The 15,243-nt window shown below is 38.2% G+C and overlaps 1 protein-coding gene across 1 annotated transcript in view; it reads right to left on the bottom strand.

Moving 5' to 3' along the window:
• The window catches only part of ADAMTS3 (ADAM metallopeptidase with thrombospondin type 1 motif 3), a 160,197-nt gene that overhangs the window by 130,812 nt on the left and 14,142 nt on the right, over positions 1-15,243 (bottom strand). The window contains exons 8-12 of the mRNA XM_080591577.1: positions 7,897-8,400; positions 7,100-7,199; positions 5,864-6,038; positions 3,277-3,424; positions 1,135-1,266 (exon numbers count right to left, since the gene is read on the bottom strand). The gene's annotated coding sequence lies outside the window, so the exon portion shown is untranslated. The remainder of the gene's footprint in view (positions 1-1,134; positions 1,267-3,276; positions 3,425-5,863; positions 6,039-7,099; positions 7,200-7,896; positions 8,401-15,243) is intronic.

Raw genomic sequence — 15,243 nt, 5'->3', positions numbered from 1 at the left:
TTTTGAATCAATCCCAAACCCTAAAGTACACGCTGCATAAATTTAATTTGTGGCAGGCCAGACATGCTGTTGATTGACAACAAGGATACCGTAACACCTTCCAATAAAGGCCATATACTCCATCAAGCCCCTTGATTCGTGAGTAATCCCATAAAACCATAAGACTAGCCAGAATATAGCCAGACCAGCATCTTGCCTTATTGCATGTACCCTTCCTGTTGGCTTCATGAACTCAACACTTTTCCCTTATAACTTGTTAATGAGTGCTTTGGTTTCAGTCACATTCTTACAGAAATTTTGGGGGAGATGGGTAGCTGCACAGAGAGGAAGTGAATCATTTTTTAGTACTCTGATTCCTTTTCTGCCATTGATTCACAAAAAAAAAAAAAAAAGTTTCCATAAGGAGAGAGGGAGGGTTCACACTTAGGCATTCCCTTACCTCTCAGAAACACAATGATAATTCTAGCTTTTCACCCTAAAACCAGAAAAGACAAAAGCAGCACCACAGAAATAAAATGAAATATAAAAATCAATAATATCTTGTCAAAAGACTGTTCCTAAACCAAGCCACTGAGAATGTCTGATTCAGCTCCAATTTGAAGCTGCCTACGCCAAAGGGTTATGATGTTATCTTACTACCTCACAAAACACTACAAGTCAGTCATGTCAGTAGTTTTTGTTATTTCCATTTCCTTGATTCTATTACAAAAGGTCATTCTATGTCATAAGAACAAAAATAACAGCTTGAGGATGGTTGCTAGTAGTGCCTTCTTTTGTAAGCATTTTAATAATGACCACAGTTGGAACCCAAGAGACACCACTGTTCCTGTAAACTGCCAATGGCTCAAAGGGCATTTTAACTAGGACCATGTGAAGTTGCAAGCTATCTCCCGTCCCCGACACATCAGCTCCAGAGTTTACTATGCCAGCACTTACAAAGAAAAGAGGCAAGCACTTTATGCTGCTACCTTTGCATTGAATGCATTTTGCATCTTAGTTGTTCTCTCCAAAGCTGAAAGAAAATTAGAATAAGCTCCAAGTCAGTTTTAACTCTTTTCTATTAATTCTCCCCACAGTTAGGATGGATGATTCTCTATATAACCTCCACGTAGACTCAGCGTATAAAGTACTCACCTAGAGTGAATGTAGAATTGCCTGCAGTTCTGGGGAGGGCTGCTAGAGCTCTGAAGAGCTAGCACATTTTCAGTGTTAAGCAATTCAGATGTGTCCACTCGCTGCATGGTGGCGGTGTTGGGTAGCTGACACCTGGAACAGTGTGAAAGTTTGTAAATGCATGCTCAGGAGAAAGTCAGCTTTCCCATCAGGTGCTTTAAATGCTTAAGGTTAGTTTCCATTAAAGAACCACCCCACTTCTTCCCTGTGTGCAATAGGCAGGAGCCGTGTTACTGCACATGCATATGCCATTCATCTCACCAGTATCACACACAAACTACTTTCATCTGTTAAACATTTGAACTACAATTCTCTCCAGAAGGAATCATTGAGATAACGAGGAATTAAAATCTCTTTCAGTCAAGTATCACATCTAAAGTACTTATCTATGCCATCATGCATACTCAAGTCAATAACACCAGTAAAAAGCCGAACCAGGATCCTGTGATAACGAGTGTGGAAAATAAAGGAGCTGTCACTATGGATACAATGGCAGAGGCAGATGAATACTGTTATTTCTGGACAACCCCAGTTCTGGATGGAAGCAGGAAAATTGTCTAGTGCAAATAAATATAACAGAACCACAGACAAAGTTCTTGCTGTAAATCTTGTGGATATTGACCCATACAGTAAGTTTCACATACAAGAACACAGCCTGGATCAAAACCGGATGAAAAATGTAAAAGAGAAGAAAGGCTTCAGAGCTGTTAGCACATCTGACCACTTCTAGCAGAATCTAGGCATAAATTAGAAACAGCACATCAGAGTAAATACTTTTGTAAATATTGTTGGCATAGGAGAACCTTCAGTAATATTATAGGTAGATTCAAGCAGAAAGTTGAAATGCAAGTATTATTTTTACAATATGTACATGTTGCATATACACACCTATCTAATCACTTTCTTGTTAGCTATTATAATTGACAGAAGATACTAGTAAGCTTCTGTTTTCAATGGACCATACATGACTACATTGGAAATACATCATTTTTATTCAGAAAGCCTCACAAACAGGCTCTAACACTGCTAGAACTTTCTAGGTGTTGTTACTAAAGAGTTTGCTAAGACTACTGAAGTTCAACAGTCTTAGATCTTGATGAGTTTTACTTTTAAACTTGCAGCGGAGACAAGTCTTTCTGAAAGTTCTTGAATCTTTACGATTGAAATATGGAATGAGTGTTCATATTTACTGCTTAGCAGTCTATTTGTACTAATAACGGGCCTTAAGTCAGAAGTACTGCCTCTACTACTGGCTGATTTACTGGATTTTTTTTTCCCTCTCTAATATAGGCAGGCTTATAATAGGACAAGAAATTGCTACTTTGCACTTGGAATTTTTCATCGTTGTTTTTGTGCCAGCTTAGACATTGCACTGTGAATGTTATGTAGACCAGATGGTGAAGTCACAGTCTATCTCTAGCACTGTATTAGATGCATATTTTATCTAAATAGACAGTTTTATACACAAAATCACTGAACTCACTTTAGTACACATTCTGCACTGCACACTGACCCCAGTGCACATGGAAGGCTAGCACAGGCAGGATTTTCAAAGAAGTTGAAAGAGGTTTGACCTCAGGCTCATTTAAGTGCTATACTCAGTTAGTGTTGAGGCCATCATGACAGAGACACCCAGCTTCCTTATGCCCTCCTGAAAATCCCAGCCATGAGCTTCCATTTCTTACACTGTATAAGCAGATCATTCAAATTCATGGCACTTCATGGGAAAGTATACAAGTAGGCAAGTATTGCCACTTTAATTGAATTTGCTGGGACACTTCCAAATCACTTCCATTTCCAGGAGGAATTAAAACAGGTGCTTTGTCTCTGCAAAGCAGCTTAAGCTAAAATCCTGATACCACTTGCTGCTCTCACATGGGGTCATGGTCGTTAAATATTTAAGCCAAATCAACAAGAAGTTGAGATGAGAGAGCAGCAATGTTTAAGCAAATAAACCTCAGCCTCTCTGGACTTCACTTCTCCACTTTCTCTTCATAAGGATCCAACTGCTTTAAGAGATCATCAAAAACACAAGGGACACCTCCAAATACTGTTTAAAAACCATGAGAACTGAGCTTCTGACCTTACCTAGGGTCGTCTTACCATGTCAAGGCTGGGGTTATTTCCAGGGCAGCATGTGAGAGCTTTCACTGCTGCTGCTTGAATAGTACTTTGCCTGTGGATTAACGGATGACTTAGGCTTCTCATTCTTACCAGCCTTTACAATTCAGGAGAACACAGAGGATTTCTTCTGAAACAGTTGAAGTAAAAAGACAAAAGTAAGCTAACCTCCTGACCTGTAAAATAACCTTGTAGGGAAATCTATTCAATATAGCTGCTCACTGTTTCTGGGAAAAGGAAGAGAAGGGGTTTGCAAGAGGAAACAATAACTTGTATACTGTTTAAGAGGGGAAACTACCACAGCAACCTGTTTCTAATGAATTTACATAGGGTAGAGGCGAGAGCATATCCAACAAGGACCAAGCTGTGATAAAGAGTACTGCAAATAAGGATTTAACAGATTTAAAGCAAAGGACTTCAACTGTCCTTACTGGCATTTAAACCAAGGAAGCACTCCAGTGAGATGCAGAAGCAGCTTTTTAGAAGACAAACTTCTTCCTTCATCAGTGGCCTTCTGTTTTTAAACCTCTATCTAACTAATATTTATTCACTTGAGTAAGTCCATAATAAATACAGCAAATAACATGCTTAAAGGAAAGCGAGAGCTGTTCAGGGTTCCTAAGGAAAGCAGAGCTCCCCACAAAATTTCATTTTCTGAACCTCATATCTGTTCTGAGAGATATCATGAGAAAAAAAAAAAAGAAACAGAAAATCCTATTCACTGGCACGGTGATAGCAATGTAATTCTAAATGCAGGAACAGAAAATGGCAAATAAAAATATGGCAACATAAGAACAACTGAACACGTGAGACCAAATGCCCCATATTTTGCCTCTGTGAGCGTCCAATAACCAAGGAAGACTGAATAAACAGAGCAAATCTATATAGAGAATGCTATCCCAGCTGTCAGGCTGAGGAGATGCAGTGAAAAAAAGAGTGATTCTGAAGCAGCGTTTACACTTGAGTATGACATCTCACAGGCTCACCTGCCTGAACACCCACACTCCGGTGGGAGTGTAGTGCTCAGGCAGAGGCAGTCAGTAGTTCATGTGCAAAGCGCACACCAATATTTCTGCTGAATTTCTAAGCAATTTCTAGCAGAAGTTCCAATCCCATGTACCAAAGAAGAGGGATGGAAAATATCTGAAAAAAAAAAAAAAAAAAGGAGCTATGAAAACCAGTCCAGCTTCACCATCAAATCCAGATATAAAAAGTGTTGTGCTGACAGTCAAGCAGTATGAATACATTCTGAGGCATCCTTTTAAAATCAGATGAGTGCTGTATGCAGATTTACTTGAATTATTCCCCTCTCAGCCCCCCCCCCCCCCCCCCCCCCCTTTCTGGATTTTTAAAGAACAGCACATTCCCTTTCATATGATAACTATATGGAAAAACAACCCCCCCACCCCTCCTCAAAAAAAAGTTATTTACTCCATTTAACTCCATTAACTTGTTTTGCACACTTTCATCCAGTCTGGATTACTTACTTTTATTGGCCCCTGGTTACAGGAAATGCCCTACAGCATTGTCTGCCTCAGCAACATGCAGCATAATTAAAAAAAAAAAAAAAATCAAAAATAGCAAAACATCTGAAGAATAAAAAAACTTTCAGGTTTACTTATGTCCAATATAATTTCTAATAGGACATCATTCTCTCAAGATCAGCAATAATTAAGGGGTATCAATCTGTCCTCCTTCCATCTTTATTTCACAAACAGTACTCAGACAGCAGGAAGCGATTACAAAGTCTGGGAGACTTACTGTTCAGAGGAGATCAAAAGCTAACATGTACCTGTTACTAATACACGAAAAGCTTGCTGGATCCTTACCTCCATAAACATTTCTCCATAAAATCCCATTCAGATCTTAAGTATTTCACAAGTGAAATCTCAATTTTGCAGTATCTAAACAGTGCAGCATTTTTACCTGATGCCAAAGGCATTAGTGCAGTAGGCTTACAACTCACTAGACTTTATCTGCATTTCTTCCTAGCAGTTTCATTTAAGTGCAGGTTAAGTTAAAAGCACTACTACAATAACTAAAAAGAAGAGACCTCACTTTTAAATGTAGTCCTAATCTCAAAAACTGTCTTGTAATGTTCTTATTTCTCCACTCTGCTGAGAGAACATGAGAGAAACAGGAGAGAAAAGAATGGAAATAAATACAAGTAATTGCCCAAGCACTGGAACTAATCAAGCCTGATTTCCTGCAGGTTCACATCACATGCTTGCGAGTACTGATTGCAGCTTTTCCTTTGACTGTACATGTAAAAAGGCTCTATCTCAAGTCCGTTCTTGTGTGCAGTTATGTGTGAACTTGCACAGCAGCCTTTCTCTTACACTGTGTCACTTGTAGAAACTTCATTACTTCTGATACCTGTATTGATTTATTAGATTCAACTGGGTTCAGCCAAAGAATTCAGAAGTTGTGGAAGAACGTGAATAAGCATGAGCTCAAAAGGGGCCCAAACATTCTTCAGTTTTTAGTGGACTTTCTTAAGTAATAATGAAGAAAGTATGATTAAATCATATTGCTACAGTTAAAACTGCTTCCTCGGATGATTCCTTACCTCAGTTTCCCACATTAAATTTAAAGTCTTAGGTTTTCCAGTGTACATTCTTCAGTTTCTCTTGAGCTCCACATTCAGTCGAGCAGATTTTGACTTCAGGACAAATTACAGGAGGAGGTCCAAAACTCAAGTGTAGTATTCAGCCTCATTCAGATAAGCCCATCACCTAAGGAAACTAAAGACAACTTTACAATAATATCAATAACTGCTGCCATCCGTTTGTTTCACTCGCTGCCGTCATCATTCACCTAGCTTGCTTTCCCTTGTCATCTCCAGAGCAATAACATAATGCCCTTTATTGAATATATGAGTCATCAGACTTTAAGAACTTGGATTCTTATTAGCAAAGAACTTCGTTTTAAAGGAAGAAAAAAAAAAACAGATTTAAAATCTCAAAGGCAGAAAAAGGGCTTAGCCTATCACTATTCTATATAAAATACCATAGGAAAGGTCTCATCTAATGATTCTTCTGAAGCATCAACAGCTTGCAACATGCACAATGATCCTTTGTCTATTCTATTTATTTGCTATTTGCTCCCTGCTGCTTTGTTGGAAGAGACATTTGCTATCACTGTCTTTTCATGGGTTTCATTCTACACTCTACTAGAACTCGCCACTCACCAATTCTACATTTGAAACAGAATAAATGCTGCCACAGTGAACTACCAAATGCTTAATGTCTCTCTCAAGTTTTCTGTATTTAAGGAATAGTTTTTGCTGTGTTTCTATTTGTTCAAAGAGAAATGAAACTAACTCAAACACACAGTGAGGCTGGGGGGAAAAGCTTACAAAGAATATAGATTTCAGAACCATCCAACTTCACTAGCACAAAATATAACAAAAAAAATCAGAAAATATGTTTCAATGTTCCCCTTGTTGTTTTAGCTTTCTGTGGAAAATGCTCCTTAATTTTAGCAATACCAGGATCTAGGATGCTCCCTTTCACTTACTACTTACACAAACCACAGAGCAGGATACACCAGGCAAGTATATGAGCCCTTCAGTCTTGTTTTTGTAACGTATAGCATCAGAGCAAACTTAGCTAATTAGATTGTCCAGCTCCAACTGCTGGAGCATGTTCAAGACTACCCAGCAAGTGTATTGCAAACAGACAAGAGGTAATGAAGGAAGGGAGCAAGGACAGAAGGGGTTACAGACAGCCAGGTACATGGTGAAGGAAGAGAAAGACAAATACTTCAGTAGTCTGTTTGGTAGGGGGTGCGATCATATACCTACTTGCTCAGCCAGGAAAAGCAAGAAGAGTTAGCACTTCTGAGTGAAAGGGAACTGCTACCTGATGCATCCTTTTCATTCTGCATCAGAGCAGAGGTCTTAGCTGGAAATAAAGAGAGCAGTTGCTGTAAAATTTCCTTGATGTATATAAAATACCAAACAACATGCCTTTCAGTCATCTCAGTGTCAGCAAGTCTCACAGGACATGGTGTTTCTAACTGTCCTAGATGAAATACAAGCATAGACTTTCAAATTTACTTAGATAAAAATCAAAATACTTTCTGAACTTCAGGCTTACATGTTACAACTTGAATATTTAAAACCCATAATTGCAAAGCCTAAAAATCAAGCACATAGAATTCTAAAAGATGATGGGACATCTCAGTACGTTTTAGTCTCAGTATTTTTTAGATTGTTTTTGAACCCTTTTGGCTCAAGCAACTGTACATTTCACTGACTTCTCTTTTAAGTTCAGTGGTACATTGTCCCCAGTCTTTTGCAAATGGTAAAGAACTGCTTCTAAGCGTCCCAAGTACTTTCCCTCAACAGCTTGTTCTTCTTTCAGTAGTGATTTCTTCAATCCATTTTGTCTGCTTTTATTTCACTAAAGCCATGTCAAATCAGTGGAGACCAATTCTGGAGGACTACATGGGAGCAGACAATATAAGAAGTTTGTATACCATCATTCTTAGATTCAAAGCCTTGAACCTAACGTCCTAAATCACATATTCTTCTCCTCCAGCTTAGATTACAAAAGTAAAATGAATAACTATCATCACTTTGTTTTACATCATACTTACCATAGGTAGTTTAATTCCCTTCGTAATTTGGCAAATCCTTGCAAATTATTTGAGCTTACACACAGTCCTCCAAGGCAAAGGAAAATCCAACATGTGATATGCTGTCAAACAGTTAATTACCTCCAAAATCATAATTTCTATCTTCAGTTCAACTTTCTTATTATCAACTGAATTATCTTTAATTGTTTCAGCTCCCAGAGCTCCCCACTCATCTTGATGTAGCACAGTTTGAAGAGACTTGTTCTGACAAATATTTGCTTTCCATATAAACATGTTGTAATTTACTCTCCTCTTGCTCTTCTTTTGACAAGCCAAATTAATCCAATGTGTTAATTTGCTTGCTGTAAGGCCAGTTTTTCAAACATCAGCTAAGACTCCTAACTTTTTGTTTGTTTGTTTGTTTAAAAACAAAACAAAACACTCTTACTTGAAGTTGGAACCATCTGGGCTCTTGTCAGCAAGGGAAACTACAGAATGTGCAGCAGTGGCTTGGTGAAGGTTCACCTGAAATTCAAAGAGCAGATTCTCTGATGGAACTGCAGGTCTACACAGATCAGCATTCAAGCAAGAATCTTTTCCTTTTTAAGAGTTTTCACACCATCTCATACACACACACACACACACACAAAACAAAACAAAACAAAAACACCTTAAAACTCCCTCATACACCTCAGCTTTTCAGTCTGAGATGACTGTCAATAGCTCTGCTAACTCTACTCTACAAATGGACTCGTTTGCTTCGTAATTCCTATGGGCTCTCTCTGAGCTTTTTTCTGAGCCTGCTTTTTTTTTTTTAAGAAAAAAAAATCTCTTGTGAAAGCAAACAAAAAAATCCAAGATATTATACATGCAATAGTGTAGCCCAGCTCTTTCCTGCTTGTAGAGGCAATGGAAATAGAATGCACAAAGAATGAACATTGTGAACATCTGTAGAAGTATCTGTACTTCATGGAATAACTAAGAAGTGTCATGGTCATTGACTCCCTTTCTTGCCTTGCATTTCTCAGGATCTGTGAACCTCGGGGCATAGCTAAAATAACACATTCATTGATTATGCCCTTTTGAATTGAGTTCATTAACTAGAATTAATATACAATGCAGACTTCCGCAAGACCATTATCTAGAGGTAACAGAGTCCTGTCACTTGGCGTCACCTCACCCCACCTCTCTTCCCCTTTATTCTTCCCTCTTCTGTAACTACATGCATGTTCTGGAGAAACTGAGACATTAAATAATGCTTCTCCTGAAAGTTGATCCTGCTGCCTCCAAACACTTATCTTTTCTTGAAAGTAAATAATTTTGGTTCCATTCACAGATGGCCCTGATCCTGAAGTTTCCTGAGCACACACAATTTTCTGACTGAAACCAGAAAGATGCCTCCTCTTTTCAATGCACAAGAATGAATGCAATGCAGCACTGTATCCAAGGTAGCTTCACATTAACTCCGTTTTAGGTAGAAGTCCAGCTGTAGCAATATAAAGACTAGATAAATCAGTCTGAGCTGAGGTTCAGACTGTGGTAGTGAGATTGCTCAGAGCATCACAGTTATCCAGCTTAAAACCAGCTCAGGAATCTTTACAATACCTTGCAGTCAATTCTGTGACCACAGCGTATGCATTCCCTTCTAGACATACAAAGAATTTCTTATTACAGTGGTTTAGGGAAACAGACTACTAACCAGCCCCTTATGTCTTACAGATTGCTACAACATGCAAAAGTCATGCAAAAAACAACTTTTGGTGGTGATCCACATGGGTTGGCATGCTTCAAGTTTTATTTGAATCTCAGAATCTACTGAATCTGACACCTGAAAAGCAAATATAACAAAAACTGCAGGATTTTATCTATTTTGCTTTACAGCTGTGCAGAGCTACATATTTCATATGATTTACACAGCAAAACCACTCATCAGCCCAGGTCATTTAAAAGGTCTTCAAGTATTGGACCAAGTTTCTAAAAAAAGCTTTGCTAAGTTGAGACCATAAAGAAATATGAATGCAGTATATATATGATTTGTGGTTTAATTGTGAATATTTTGTGTAGTTCTAGTTACTACCAACAAGTGGTGCAGGATAACATTTCATTTTACATAAACCAGATTCTGTAGAGATACGAAGAGTCAAATGTTCGAAGAATTTCTCTTACAACCAGATGAACTTGAAATTGTGCACACAGACTCCTCAGCCAATCTTTGTATATCAAACTGAATCAGTAAATGTCTGATATACAAATACAACTTCTGCTAGTGTAAAAAGAATAGTAAAATAAAAGGTCCAAATGCAAATTTGGCCTATGCCCAAGCAAATGATGCCATATGTTCAGCTGACCAGTGAAAATGGAAGAAGCAAACATTTTCATAGTTAACTAACATGCTGGCTTTGAAAAGCTTGCCCAAAGACTAGTCTTGAGAACTGGCTGAAAAACAGATCATGAAATTTTGGGTTCCAAACATATGAGTACAAAATCAGCAGACAAATTTGTACACAACTGCTCACCTGAATACCAGACCACTATGACAAATATCCCTTGCATCTGTTGAATCCTAGTGGTAAATTTCCACAAGATTTTGAATTTTAGCTTGTTAGCAAAAATAATAGCAAAGTGTCCTTCCCCAAACTCTTTCCTGCTCCTATATAAATGTAACATGCCCGTAGATGGCAACTTTGCATTTTTGTACAACTGAGAAAGCAGTAACCTGTAGTTTAATGGGTCAGGAAATGAGGGCAAGAAAATACTCATACACTTCTCAAGGAATAAGTTTCTTCTCTCTCAAATGACAGATCTATTTCAGTAGGTTTGTAAAACATTGGTGGTATCTGCCTTGGGCTGGGAGAGGGCACCAGTACATCAGATTATAAGAAAGAAAGATAGTCAGCTTTGTAAAAAATCATGAGCGGTAGACCAATTACCCTAATTTCATCCACATCTAAGATAGATAGGAACAAGATTCCACAACCTCTCTGGACAACCTGTGCCTGTGCACTGTCATCCACACCATTTATAAAAATAAAAATAAAAAATTTAAAAAGTGTTTCCTGATGTTCAGATAGACCTTCTCGTATTTCAGTTTGTGCCTATTGCCTCTTTTCTTATCACTGGTCACCACAGAAAAGAGCCTGGTTCCATCTTCTTCACACCACCCTTTCAGGTATTTATATACATTGGTAAGATCCCCCCAGCCTTCTCTTTATGCTAAGCAGTCTCTTATTTACCAACTCTGCATCTTCACATTTCGGTTGTTTTACCAAGGACGCAACAACACAAGATGTTTAATGAGACACTACCTGGAATTTACCCCCCGTAAAAACAACAGAAATGCAGCTTTTGAATACTCTGGCTTGTCCAGCATTACAGTTTACCTCCAAAAGGAGCTGGTGTCTTTTCTTAATGATTTGGTTCATATGTACCACACTGCTCCTCCAGTCAGAAGCTCTGGCAAGGTACATGGGGATGATTTAAAAGTTACCTTCCTCAGCCTCCTTTGCTAGGAGTGAGCTGTCTCCCTTTGATAAGGGGCAGAGTGGAAAGCAGTAAACAGGAACCTCTTAAATTCACCTCAGCAGGAGCTGGTAGAGGTCAAGAATCACAGTCCTGCTACTACTAAAGCCCTTCAATTACTGTCCAATGTGTGGACATATATAGCATATGTGTGAAGTGATTTAGTGGTTGCTCTGTTTTGCCTACCGAGTCACTGTTCTATATTTAACATCTTACTGTATAAAACACTTTGGGATACCTCAAGTATGACAGGCTCCATGTAAAATTAAATTCTACCTTAAATCTTCCTGGAAAAGCACCCCGCTCCCCAGTTCTTAGAGTACTAATTTTCTTCTCGTTGCTCAAATCCTCCTGTAGGCAAATACATTTTAATGGTTCAGAAGAGAGACCTGTGGTTCCTTCCTTTGCACCAAGGCTTTGACTGTACTGCTTACTTTGACATGTTTGGTCTCCACCTGCATTTCACATAGTTACACTGTTCAGCTGCACCAAATTACTCGGCTGCCAGTCAAAACCCCAAAGAAATGAAGTTATGGTTTGGCATCAAGATAAGTGGTGAACATAAAAAAACTGTGACAGTGTGCAGAAACACTATCCCTTCAACCAGCTACAGTAAAAAAGAAACCAGCATTGAAAATATCCTGAAATATTCTGGACTGACAATCATGTTTGTCTAATAAAATATTTGTCTTTTTGCCCAAAATAGCCTCTAAAATAACTGAGGAATAAGAGCTGCCTTTATACCTAGTCGCTGGAAACCAAATTGAGCCCACTTGGTGGGGCCAGTCCAAAGACTGTAGCAGGCAATAGGAGGCTGTTAACTGCCCTGGACTTCGACTTACTTTCTTGATTGCTTTTAAGTGCTGACAGTGCAGTGATGTTTTATTCTCATTTTTATTTGTGCTGTAATATCATTCACAGTTCTTCTCTTGTCCCAGCCCAGCATCCTTGCATTTTTTTCATCTAAGCTTTCACTGATGTTATCCATCTGCACTTGTTTGTATCCAGCTGGCCCTTGATAACTGCAGCTGCCCACCCTTGATGAGTCAGCAACTCATCAGTTACATACTGCTCTTTTTCAGATTACTTTTCCAAGTATCCATGTGGTTATTTAGGTTAATACCACTATACCTAAACCAGAGCATTCAAATTTTGTATACCATTATACAGGAGAAGGACAGAAGCTCAGGTAGTATACACTACCATAGTTCCTTAGGAAACAATGGGTTTCTACCAGGCAGTGTCTGACCTCTTCAAGGGGTAAGAACCTCTAAGGGGTAATAAAGGTCTTCAACATCCTACAAAACAGTTTTTTAAAAAAATGTTATTGCAGCTAGAAGAAACAACAGGAGAAGAGGCACTGAGTGAAAAGAAGTACAGGAGGAAAGAACACTTCTCCGTAAGCCTTCAAAAAAGCTAACAATTCTGGAAAACATTCTGCTGATTGGTGCAGCTCCTTACAAAGAAGACTTGGCCTTCTTGGCTTTCATCTCTTATTTAAAAGAATCTCATTGAAGTGAGAAGCTTTCCTGCCATTTACCATACAACCCAAAGTATATTTTTCTGAAATTATTATAGCAGAGTCCAGACCCTTCCTCTTCTTGGAGATTCACATTTTGCCTACCATCTGCCGTTAATAGAAGAAAGGTCTTTGTTTGTTTGTTTGTTTTTAATGAAAACGGAGACTTGATATAGTCCTCTAAAATGAATACTTTGTCTAGGAATATATTTTACAAGAACAATATTAATATCTAGGAAAATATTTTCCAGTATCTCCCAGTGACTGGAAAACTTCAAAACATATGTACTAAAACCCCAGAGCTCCAGCATTTGTCTAAGTAATGATTTCTGCCTTCAACATTTTGTAAGGGGAAAACTTACTTCTGTTCATTATTTTAAATTGGAGAGGTCTCTGTCTCACATTAAGGGTGGCTGTTATTGCATTCCTATTAATCTCTTTCCATATGCCACTGCCAACATTAATTCTTCATTCCTTCTCCTGGCTCTCTTTTTCACTATTTAACATTCATGCGGGCTCTTGTGTGGGCATTAAACATGGACACAAAACACAGACACACAAAATGATTCTCTAGATTTTCTTTTTTCTAATCTGAGCTATTAGGGCAGACTCACGTCATGCAGAAGCCTCAAGCTAGCTAGAAGAGGTCACTCAGCCACCTTAAACTCCTATGTAAGTCCGGCACAAGTACCACATGCTATAGATCTGTCACTATAGGCTAGATTTGAAAGTTCTTCATCTTCACAATGGCCACCGGCTGGTTAAGGGAAATCAACATATGGGCAACTAAGACCTCTTGGAAATCTATTACATGTAAGCTAAATGACTGATAAGTCCTTTTTTTCCCCCTAATTTACTACAGAAGCAGGACCTATTTTATTACTGTCTGTACATATGTGCTTCCTTAATAAGTTTTGATCTCCTCACCCAATTTTAACCAAAATTTGGCAGATGAATAGAGATCTGCAAGATAACTATATTCTTGCAAATTTTGTAACATATGCAGTAAGGTAAAGGAGAAAGACCAAGTGTCCTGAAAGAAAAGCTGCAGTATCACCTCACAGAGAAAGGAGTCCTAAAACCTCCCATCCACTGGCAAAGTTTCAGTTCAAGCATCTTCTTAGCCTCCAAAATCAGTCACCAGTGAGACAAAAAATTTGTTAGAACACCAGGCTTGTGATGCTTGCAGAACTACTTAATTAATGATAAATTCACAGACAGAACGACTGGTGAGCCAGTTTTCCCGTGGTTGTGAGTCGTGTTTATCCTCAAGCATTTGGCTGCATGTCCCTGATACAGAGTATGCTTCAAGGTAAACACTATGCTGAAATCTTACTGTATCCCTATTTATATATATATATTCTTACATATACATAAATTTCCCTTTTTTGTTTCTACTTACAGGCTTAGTTATAAACTCCTCACAGAGAAAAACAACAGCCTACTTTAAGGAAAAAAATCACTAAACTAAAAGCAGTGTGGTTGTTTAATGCAGATCCAGATGCAGATTTAAGAAACCCTCTAATTGGATTCTGGGGCACACCGCTAATTTTAAATATACTTTAGTTACTTTTTTTATTTACTGTATCATATCCTTTAGTCACTGTATGCGTTGATTGTACAGTGTAGTTTATAATGGGAGTTTATAAAACTTACTACATTGGTTTTCAAAATCATATTGAATCATCTTTCCTGAAAGAATTAGAATCATCAGTCTGCTTTTTCTTTAGAATTATAATGAAGATACTTGAATTACTGTTTGCATTTTAAAAACCCAAAAAGTTAACATTTGGATTTTAGTCACTACGGGGGAGGATTTAATTTCAGTGAATGTCTGTAATCTTAAAAAATGAAGATACAGGAGACCACATCAAGAGAATGGAATGCAAAAGTAACTCATCATATAATAGATTGTGCTGGGCTTTCCTGATCATCACGACTGAACAATATAATTTTAGTGCTTTCAATAACTATATTTCTCAAGTGTTGTTAAAAGGAGCATTCAACTCTTCCCTACAATGTAGCTACTGCATGAGGAAAAAGTATTATATTCCAGGCTAAATCCAGTGTAAAGCTGGAACCATCTCCCACAGTCATATTTGAAAAGCTCAGGAATGAACTGAAAAAGAGGAGTGTCTGCTGCCTAGTGAGGTATCTGTCTGCTTTTCTCCTGAACAGCTGTGTTTCGTCTATGTAGCTGAATAATAGATAACAGAAGTCACTGTCCACTTAATTTAGCTCATCACTGCTGAATAGGAATGACAAGTCTACTTCTCATACACTGCAAGAGACTCCCCAGAACTCTGCTTATGAATTTGTGTTCCTTCACA

This window comes from Anser brachyrhynchus (genome assembly GCF_964034855.1).
Source record: "Anser brachyrhynchus genome assembly, chromosome: 4".
In the NCBI taxonomy this organism is placed as follows: Eukaryota; Metazoa; Chordata; class Aves; order Anseriformes; family Anatidae; genus Anser; species Anser brachyrhynchus.
This window is presented reverse-complemented; position numbering and strand designations above follow the sequence as displayed.